This window comes from Triticum dicoccoides, chromosome 5A (assembly GCF_002162155.2).
Source record: "Triticum dicoccoides isolate Atlit2015 ecotype Zavitan chromosome 5A, WEW_v2.0, whole genome shotgun sequence".
NCBI lineage: Eukaryota > Viridiplantae > Streptophyta > Magnoliopsida > Poales > Poaceae > Triticum > Triticum dicoccoides.
In genome coordinates, this window is record NC_041388.1 from 444,803,810 (window position 1) to 444,813,278 (window position 9,469).

Below are 9,469 nucleotides of genomic sequence, written 5' to 3' on the forward strand. Positions count from 1 at the left end.
GAGGCAATCAGGGGAGAGGGAGGGGGGTGGGGTGGGGGGGACGAATAGTCGAGCGCGACTACTCGCGAGATGTGTACGCGCGCTGGGGGACAGGCCGGCGTGCGCCTAGCAGCATCACCAGCCGCGCGGCCTGGTTAGTCGCGCGGTGGGGCCCGCGTGGCAGCGACGGGGGCGGGGACGGGGGCCGTTGGGAGACCGGTGGGGTTTGAAGGCTGTGTGTGATGATGGTGGGAGGATTTATCTGACTTTTTCTGTTGTGGAGGACTGACTCGTGGTTAGCTGCTGATGGTGGGAGCGGTACTGCTGCTGCCGGGGACGACGAGTGGGTGAGCGGCCGATGAGCGATCGATCCATCGACCGCATTGATGCCGTCACTTGATTTGACCGGGCCGTGCCTAAGTTGGTGATCGGAGAATTTCAGGGCTTGCTAGGCTATGGTCGTGGATGAAGAGAGGGAAACGTGGTGACTGGATGTTCACCCTCGTTGCCTTTGGAACGGACGGTCGGTGGCCGTTTGATCTTGATGGAAAAGCGGGGGAGGATGAAGATGTGGGAGGAGGTGGGGAGGGGCGGATCTTGGAACAACCATACGATGATCGCCGTGTTTCAAAGCAACGACACAGAGGCTCGTTGGCGCCGTGTGGGTACTAGGCATCCCTCAAGCTTGAATGGAAGCATCGCCGAACCTCAGGTGTACGTGGACGGTCGGATCTCAACAATGGTGGTCAACGCGGAGAAAGACGAGAAGAATGGGTGGCGGCGTCGAAAGAAAGGTAGCAAGGATTAGCGATGCAGCGACGACGCGCCCTACCATTGTCGAAATTGAAGTCATATGGTGTGGGATCATATAATTGGAATTATCAATTTGTTGCCCCATGTTTTTGTGGAGATACATTGCCCTAAAGTTTTCAAAACTTAAGAGGTATAAATGTAGACATGAGCAAGTACTCCACATGCTCAGACATCGGCGTGACTGGACTAAAATTGATGTGGAAATTTTCTATTTATATCATTCGCCCATTTTTTTGCAGTCTTGGGCAGCAAACAAGCGACCATTGGCAAAAGGAGTGCTGACAACAGTAGACTAGATCCAGTCTATGATCCAACTGCGAGGAAATGGAGCGGTGTAAGTCGTATAGCATAAAATGGAAATGAAAAATTTGTCAAAAAAAGTATAAAATGGAAATCTGTACAAGTAGAAGACATACTACATTATGTAAATAAGTAATTAAGCTGTTCAACGAGGAGGAGGGGGTGGTAACAACACGAAGACCATAATTAACAATGGTGGCTTGCTAATTTGTACAACTATTGTTCTTCTAATATGTTTGAAACATTACCGTTGACTTCGCCTTCGGAGTGACTTGGTACAAAAGGCGGCGGCTCTTCCTCCACTCTCTCGCAATCTAACTTACTCTGAAGTTTCATACTTCAACAAGCGAACTAAGCTAGCTAGTACTCCCTCCGTCCTAAAATATAAGAACGTTTTTCAAACTATGTTAGCTTGAAAAATGTTTTTATATTATGGGACGGAGGGAGTACTTGGACACCAAAAAGACTAGACGACGATTCGTCAAAAAATAAATTAATCATACCACTCAGAATAAGTGTGGAACAGTCTTCCATATCAAAAAGAAGTGTGGAACGGCCGAACGGCCACCATCAACGGCAAAAGTCATACGTACTACCAAGTGTTCCTTCCACGTGCCTATAAATGCACTTGTACTAGTAGGCATCGGTCTGTATGAACCAAACCAGAGCCAGTTCTCCCTATTTTACTTTGTTTTGAGTCAATCATGGTATCTACGGTTGAGCCGTTGCACTTCACCTGGAATAAAATCTGGCTCGCTGCTTCTGGGAGGATATAGAAATAACTACTATCTCAAAGTACCGCTTAGAACCATATACACTTTAGGGCAATTGTAAGTGCATTGAGAAAGAGAAAATTATTGGACAAACATTCCTTAGTAACGTGTCGGCGTGGCTATTGTAAGTACATATCTTCACAAGTCACAATAATAAACAATTTACACCACATAGGGCACATGGCGTAGCCTACTAACGTGTCCCCTTTTGATTAACGAGGCTTACCGAGTTAAATGAGTATCTCGTTAGGTTGTCCCGTTTAACTCATTTTGTTAACAGGTTTAGATTAAAACTGGGCTCGACTCATCTACCGTTCTTAAAAAGTTGCTCCCCACTATTAGCATTCTCTTAACATGCACACTATCCACGTCATCAATTTGCCACATAGACTTTCACCAACAGGCATGACGAGCGTAATCTTTGGCAGCCTTCCCCGTATATCAGATAACTAGATAACACCCCACGCGTTGTCGCGGGAATCTTAGCAATAAAAGTTGGATAATTACACAAATGAAATTATGATAGTTTGAATATACTTGTTGACTACGTTGTCTCTCGGATAAATTAAACACATTTCATGAGATTGAACAATACACAATACAAATACAAATATTTTCCATTTTCCTTTTAGAAATATCAATATTACTGGTCTTTCAGTTGTAAGTGACCAAATATAGTGAGCACTAAATCATTTGTTCATCGAAAAATCTCACAAAAAGAGCAAACAAAAATTCAACAAATCAAATAGGCATTGGTGATTGGCAGGAACTCTCATCTAACAGTTCAGAGGACAGAGAGTTAGCTCTCCATCTCAACGAAACTGCATTGCAATATTGGCAGGAAATGTCCTGATGGAAACTGAAAAGGGGATGAGTATTAATACAATCCATGAAAAATAGAATGACATTAAAATATAAAGAATATATGCATCTTGATGCTTACAAAAGATAGAATATTAAAAGAGATTACATCGCCTCTGTTTATGATAAGAGAAAAAGGACCTTCAATGCTACACAAAAGGCATAGTAGAGCCAAGAACAAAGCATGTGTGTTAATGTTTGGGGTTACCTGCCTGAGTTTGGTGGGCGACAAACTCGACGGTGTCCAGGACTGCGAAGCGCTTCTATTCTGATATTGATTAGCCTTACAGACTTGGATTGCTGGCTGCAGCACACGTACATGTTGAGAAGATTTTTAAGGCCTGGGATATAGGTGCACGTGGTTGGAGCATGGCGTGTTTGCGGGTGGATTGCAGCGTCCATGCAAGTTTTGAACAAAGTTGAGAGGCGAGTCGACCGCGTGGAGGCGGATTGAAGGCTGCGGTGATACGCCAAATCAGGTTGGCTTGTACTGTACAGAAAGAAGATTCAGACCGATAGCAAGAGCCACATAGTGAAGAGGAGTTTTATGAATGAGGAATCAGGTTGAACTGTACCTTTGCCAATGGAAGATTGGAGTTGATAGGACATTGCAAATGGAGGGCAGTCGGTAGAGCAACGTGCTGGTCGATCCTGAGCAAGGCAGAGCCCTGCAGCCAAGGAGAAGAGGGCGAATAGGGTGGCACGGGTGACTGGAGCGGCAGAGTCGCTTGCGACGGAGAGAACTGTAGATATAACATTACAAAGAAAGACAGTTAAGTAGTACAATCTTAACGAAAGCACATTCATGTGAAGAACTCCCTACCACCCTAGTGTAAACAGAGTAGCCCAATGTGGTTAAGAAAAAGCCTAGCAATTTTGTATATAAAAAATGGACCAGTCCAGATATACACTCTACATTGGTGCGGTGGAGCTGCGATGTTTTTCCGAGAAGGATGGAGTTGTCAGGACTGACACCAATCTATGATCTGAGAAAATTTGTATTGCAATTCCTTATCACCTGCTTTTGTGTGCGAAGTACTGCACGACAAAAGTCTCTGCACAGCAGAATACCAGTTTGGGGCTCCAAGCATAAGTTGGTCCAGAGAGGGATGCAACTTATAGGGAGGATTGGCTCAGGTTCACCACATCTTGTCTATCCTTCAAGGGCTTCAGATGTGTCCCAGCTAACACACGCGGCACCAACAAACAACGGGTGTCCACAACAGAGACTTCAAATTCATCCCATCAAGGTAAATTATCTGAGAAAATTTGTAATTTGTGGACCATAATCTGTGAAGACGGCAGGAAGAAAGAATCTCAACTGCTTATATGGGAGAGAAACTATGTCAGTTACCACTGCATGAGGAGGGAGAACATGCAGCTGAACACCATAAGGCATTTGGAAGTTGTAATGTGCCGGCAAATTAAGGAAATAAAAAACAAACCTTTGAAATTGGGATCAGTGTGCATTATTTGATCATGGGCTTTACTATCACATATCTGAAGGGTGTATTCCGATATATTTATCTAACATTATGCAGGCGTCCTGTTCAATACAATATGTGTTAGCAAGCATGTAGTATAGGACTATAGGCATCAATATAGTTATCTTGAATTTCAGAGAGAATACAAGTATGTTCATAAGAGCAACTTTGTATTGTAAGTAGATGATCGTGTACCATTTGTACAGAAAGAACAACATAGTCAATCAAAAAATTGTATCACTCGAGAATTATATCAAACCCATGTCGTTTACAATGGAATAATACTGCCAGCAAACAACGTACCTGAAAATGAACTGGACTATATATGCCATAACCTGTGATCCTACAAAACAATAATAATAATTCAAACTGGATACCGATTTTTTTACTAATCAAACATGAGAAAGAGAGAGATGCAGGACTGTATCAATAGTGTAGTTGTTCGTACTAATCTAACATGAGAGAGGGGGTGTGGGGGTGTGATCGGACTTGCTACCACAGAGGAGAAGATAGTGGACAGAAAAGAACTTCCTAGCACACACAAATCAGAAGCTCCAACCAAGCCAACTAAAATAACCGCAAATCTGAGGAGACTGAGAGGTAGAAGAGTCCCAACCTCTAATCCAGGTGATTTTGGAAGAGGACGCCGGCACCCGGCCGGCAGCAGACCAGCAAAGCCGACGGCAGCAGACCAGCAAAGCCGACGGCGGTGGCGACCATGGGGATCCAGGTTGACAGCAACAAAAAATCTCTGGTGGTGGCAGACCTCGAAGGCTTGGCAGATAGCGGAGTATGTAGAGATCGATAGATGCAATGAGAGAAGAAGAACGGCGCGCTCGGAACCTTCTTTCCCCACCACGGCGTGCGTTTCAGTTTTTTGGCGTGAGTGGAATCGAGGAGCCGGCCGGAAGATAGAGGGCAATAACAGAGGAGATCAACCGTGTCGTGGAGAAAATAAATTGAGGAAACCAAGGGTGTCGTGGAGATGATTATTTATTAAGAAAAAAGTTTAACTCGCTGATGTGGCACACTGCTTAGGTCTATATAGGATGATGTGGCACATCGTTGATGTGGACAGTGTGCATGGTGAAAGAATAAGAAGTAATGTGAAGCAACTTCTTAAAAATGGTAGATTAAAAAAAATATTATTAGATTCTGCATGCAAGCGTCCATCGATACGTGCATGCAGTGATTCCGGCATCGCAAAAACTCCTCACGGTGAAATTCTTAGATAGTAAAAGGTCATGCATTCTCCTTAAGGCTAGTCATAGTGGGAGTAACTTAGGTAGTAACATAGCGCATCTCGAGAATTTTTTGCCTATGTGGCAAGTAGTTAATGAGAAGTAGTAACATACTCCCTCCTTTCCGGTTTATAAGGCTCAATTCAAAATTCTCACCAATCAAGGTAGATGGTGAGTGGTGGAATATTTTTTGTAGTTTACAAAAGCACCCAATTAATGCTCTTGTTTTCCTCAAAAAAATATGTTTACCAATGCATTAATTGCAATGCATGCATGCATAAATTACATGCATTGGTCAATTTTCTCTTAGTACTTGCATGCAATGATTTAATGCACCTTGGAATCTGAACATGTGATGAAAAACAATCAAATTGAACCTTATGAAGTAGAAAAACTAAAATTTTGAGATAAACCCTATAAACCGGAAAAGAGGGAGTAATATATTACTGTAACATAGCGCTTTTCAAGATAACATGAGTCTACAAGCTATTAAATAAGGTTACATATGACACTAGTACTATGAAGGTAGTAATTTAGACTATACACTAGTCTAAGTTACTCCCTACTATGACCAGCCTAACTAGCGTTGGGATTAATTCTTGCATGCGGGGGACGTGGGTAATTGATCCATTTAATGCCACGCAGCACTGATTCCGGTTCAGATTCCAAGCCGGAGGGAGTAGAAAGGATTGAATATTTTTCTGAGGTGTTATCTTTAACCTTTCGTCTTAGCTTATCTGATCAACAGAACTCCCGGAGGTTCTTTAAGGCTGGTCACAGTGGGGAGGAACTTAGGAGTAACATCACACACTCCAATACAACTTTGCTTATGTGGCACGTACTTAATGAAGAGAGAGGTGTTTGTGGTAACTAGCTAAGTTACCGGAACATCACACACTCCAAGAAACAATGAATCTATAACCTAATAAATACATCATTGCATGACACTACATAGATGTTCCTACCCACTATGGAGGTAGTAACATAGTCTAGGGAAGTGTGAAGTTACTGGCTTATGTTCTTGCCCATTGTGACCAGCCTAACCTCCACAAACGATTAATCTCCACCGACTCCCTTAAAAAATCCCCCAGTTCTTCTCATCTTCCCTATCTCTACCTCTCTTTCCATACTGTGTGCACTGCCGCGGCCAAAGCTTTCACAGTTTGTCACCATCGAAGATCTGCTCACTGCTGCCGGCTCGGAGCCTCATGATTGTTCCCTCTATCTCTCTCGGAACCCTGCGATCCCCGCCGTCGCTGGTCATGATGGCCCAAGAACTACTCCAAGGTGTCGACAAGGCGAGTTGTACATGCCGCCGCCGATCCCCTCCTCTAACATCACTTGCGCCAGAGGTGGGTGCTCGGTGCTCTCCTTCCTCTCAATCTTCTCACATATGAACATATTTTTTGAGTTAGCTATTTTGACGCTCTGATCTGTGTGTGATCCGAAATTTCAGAGCTCTTTTCCATCCCCAGCGACCTTCCCCGCGGCAACAATTCCGGTAAGTCTCTCTCCCCCAAATCCCTTTTAACTCAACTACTGCCGCAGTAGTACTGCGGATAGACATATGACGAGATGTGATGGATCATTGGTGTTTCTCCAATCCGGCTGTTTCTTATTGGAGGCGCTAGATGATGATTTCTTCTTCCTTTTGTGTTGCAAAGAACAAACAGATGAAGCTACCACGTACTGTTGCCCAATTAAAACTGCATCTCTCTGTCTCCCTCCCTCGAGTTATTTACCGAAAACCACCACATTATGGGCTAGGGTAACAACTTGATACCACATTTGGACCAGGTCACAAAAAACCACCGTTTTTGCGCCTAATGCGTAACGCGGAGCACTAATACTCGAATTTAGTCGAGAAAACGGTGAAACCGACAGGTGGGGCCCGTCTGTCGGGATGGCGTGGCAAATACCAAGCACACAAAAAACCTTTGACTAGCTGAGGTGGTAGATGAGCCGCGGGCCCCGCCTGTCATTGACTACATGGTCATCTTCATCCCATCTCTATTTCTATGGAGCATTGTGTCGAGCAGCTTGTGTGCGGCGAGCCATCTCTGCCGATGCAAGTCGAGAGCTCCATGGCCAGGGCAGCCGAGGCCCTACCCGACGTCCAGATCCTCCTCTCCCTTTTCCTCTTCGTCTGGAGCTCGCTCCCGTCCTCCAGCCCTCTCCCCGTTGTTGTCCGAGAGCTAGCCGTCGACGCCGCTCCGCGCTAGCGTGGCCATCGCCGTAGTTTTGCCGACAAATAATGTCCTAGAGCTTTGCCTCCTCGCGCTGGTCATCCTCAACAACGAACAAGAGCCTAGACGCCGCAGAACGACATAATCGATTGCGTCTTCAACCTCGGAGCCGCCGGCCGGCGGCGGCGAATTCGCCACCTTCAGAGCACCCCCGGCCTCGTCGGCCTGCTCATCTGAATCACCATGATTCCCTCTCTGTCTACCCCTTTCCCCCATTGTCAATTCGTCCCATAACTAGTTCGTCCGCCATGCCCGAGAGCTCCCGCTGACGTGCCTTTCCAGTCTCCACCGCCGTCGTTTGAGCACGAATTGGTCACGTCTGAGCACCGTACCGAGATGCTAGAGCTCGCAGGAGGCCATCTGGACTATTAGGCCGCTCGGTTGCAAACTGTAACCCGGCGCTCGCGCAAGCCGGAGCTCTGCCGCCGCCCAGCTCGCCGCCGTCAACTCTGCCGGCCAACCTAGCACTTTCCACCACCACCAGTCGATGCGCACGGTCACCAGCATCCTATAAAACGCAGCCTAGCGTTGAATGGTTGCCGGAATCGTCACGGCTAGCGGTGGCTGCAGCCTGCAGGAGTGCTCCTGGTCTCGCCTGCGGTGGCGGCGAGGGCGGCTGCGGTCCTGCGTGCGTGCCACGGCCAGGGGCGGCTGCAAGTGCGCGTGCGTGCCAGGACCAGGAGAGATGGCAGGTGTGCGTGGGTGCGTATGCGCAACCGAGGTCAGCCATGGCCGACGGGAACGGCGAGAAGAGAGGAGAGAGAGGAGAAAGAGACTAGTCAACCTGCCCACCTGGAATTTTTTTTTCCAGGTCAGCCCGACAGGAGGGACCCACCTGTCGGATTTGCTGTTTTCTGGTAAAACGAAGAATCAGTGCTCCGCGTTACAGATTAGCTCCATTGTTGGTGGTTTTTTGTGCCCTGCCTCAAATGTGGTACCGATCTGTTACCCTAGCCCATAATGTAGTGGTTTTGGATAAATAATTCCCCTCCCTCTCACACATCTTAATTTAGTACGAATTGTGTACTTTATTGCTCTTCTCTGGTTGTTTTGTAAAATCACAACATATGGCACTGGGTTTCATTTTCGGGAAATTTGTTCCCTGTGAGTAGTGTTCCATTGTAAATTTTATGGTATCTTTCTATTATGTGAGTGATACAATTGTGTGATTGACATTGTTGTTCTTCCCGTACTGCAGGGTTCGTCTGTTGCCGCAACAATCATCTACGTACATAAATGAAAAAAATATTGGAAGTTACTCTTATGAACATACTTGCATTCTTTCTCAAATTTAAAATAACTATGTGGTGACTATCAGTATTTGATTGTTATGCTGCTAATAACAATTCTAACCTCAAAGGTTTTAACTCGCTGAGAGGATAAGGTATGGGCTGTTCTCATTGTCATTCAATTTATTAGCTCTTTGTTTGTTGGTCGTGTGTTAAATAATACTCTGTAGTAAAATGGAATGCACATGTGTCTACTCAGGAACGATGACATTTTGTATAGCTGGTTATCTTTCGTCCAATAGGCGGATCAAGGTGGAGAATGCAAGATGATTACTTTCGGGGACATTAACACCACGAGGCTGGCAAATTAGTATGAAATATATCTGTTTCTTGCTCCGATGCTCTTCTAATAGACAACCAAATGATATTATCTTGAATTATTATGAGTAAAATTTCATTACAATATATGTTACTTCTCTTACTGTTGGTGATGCATTCTTCTAATTATGCAAATACGGAGATAGTCTACCACATATTAATTTG

General features: G+C 45.3%; 1 long non-coding RNA gene across 1 annotated transcript; it reads right to left on the reverse strand.

The window, feature by feature from the left end:
• Positions 1–2,755: 2,755 nt before the first annotated feature.
• On the reverse strand, positions 2,756–5,088 carry LOC119297606. Its single transcript, XR_005145687.1, has 5 exons — positions 4,827–5,088; positions 4,514–4,553; positions 3,643–4,272; positions 3,302–3,469; positions 2,756–3,216 (listed from the first exon to the last, which is right to left on the reverse strand). It is a non-coding gene; the product is annotated as an uncharacterized LOC119297606 (long non-coding RNA).
• Positions 5,089–9,469: the final 4,381 nt, after the last annotated feature.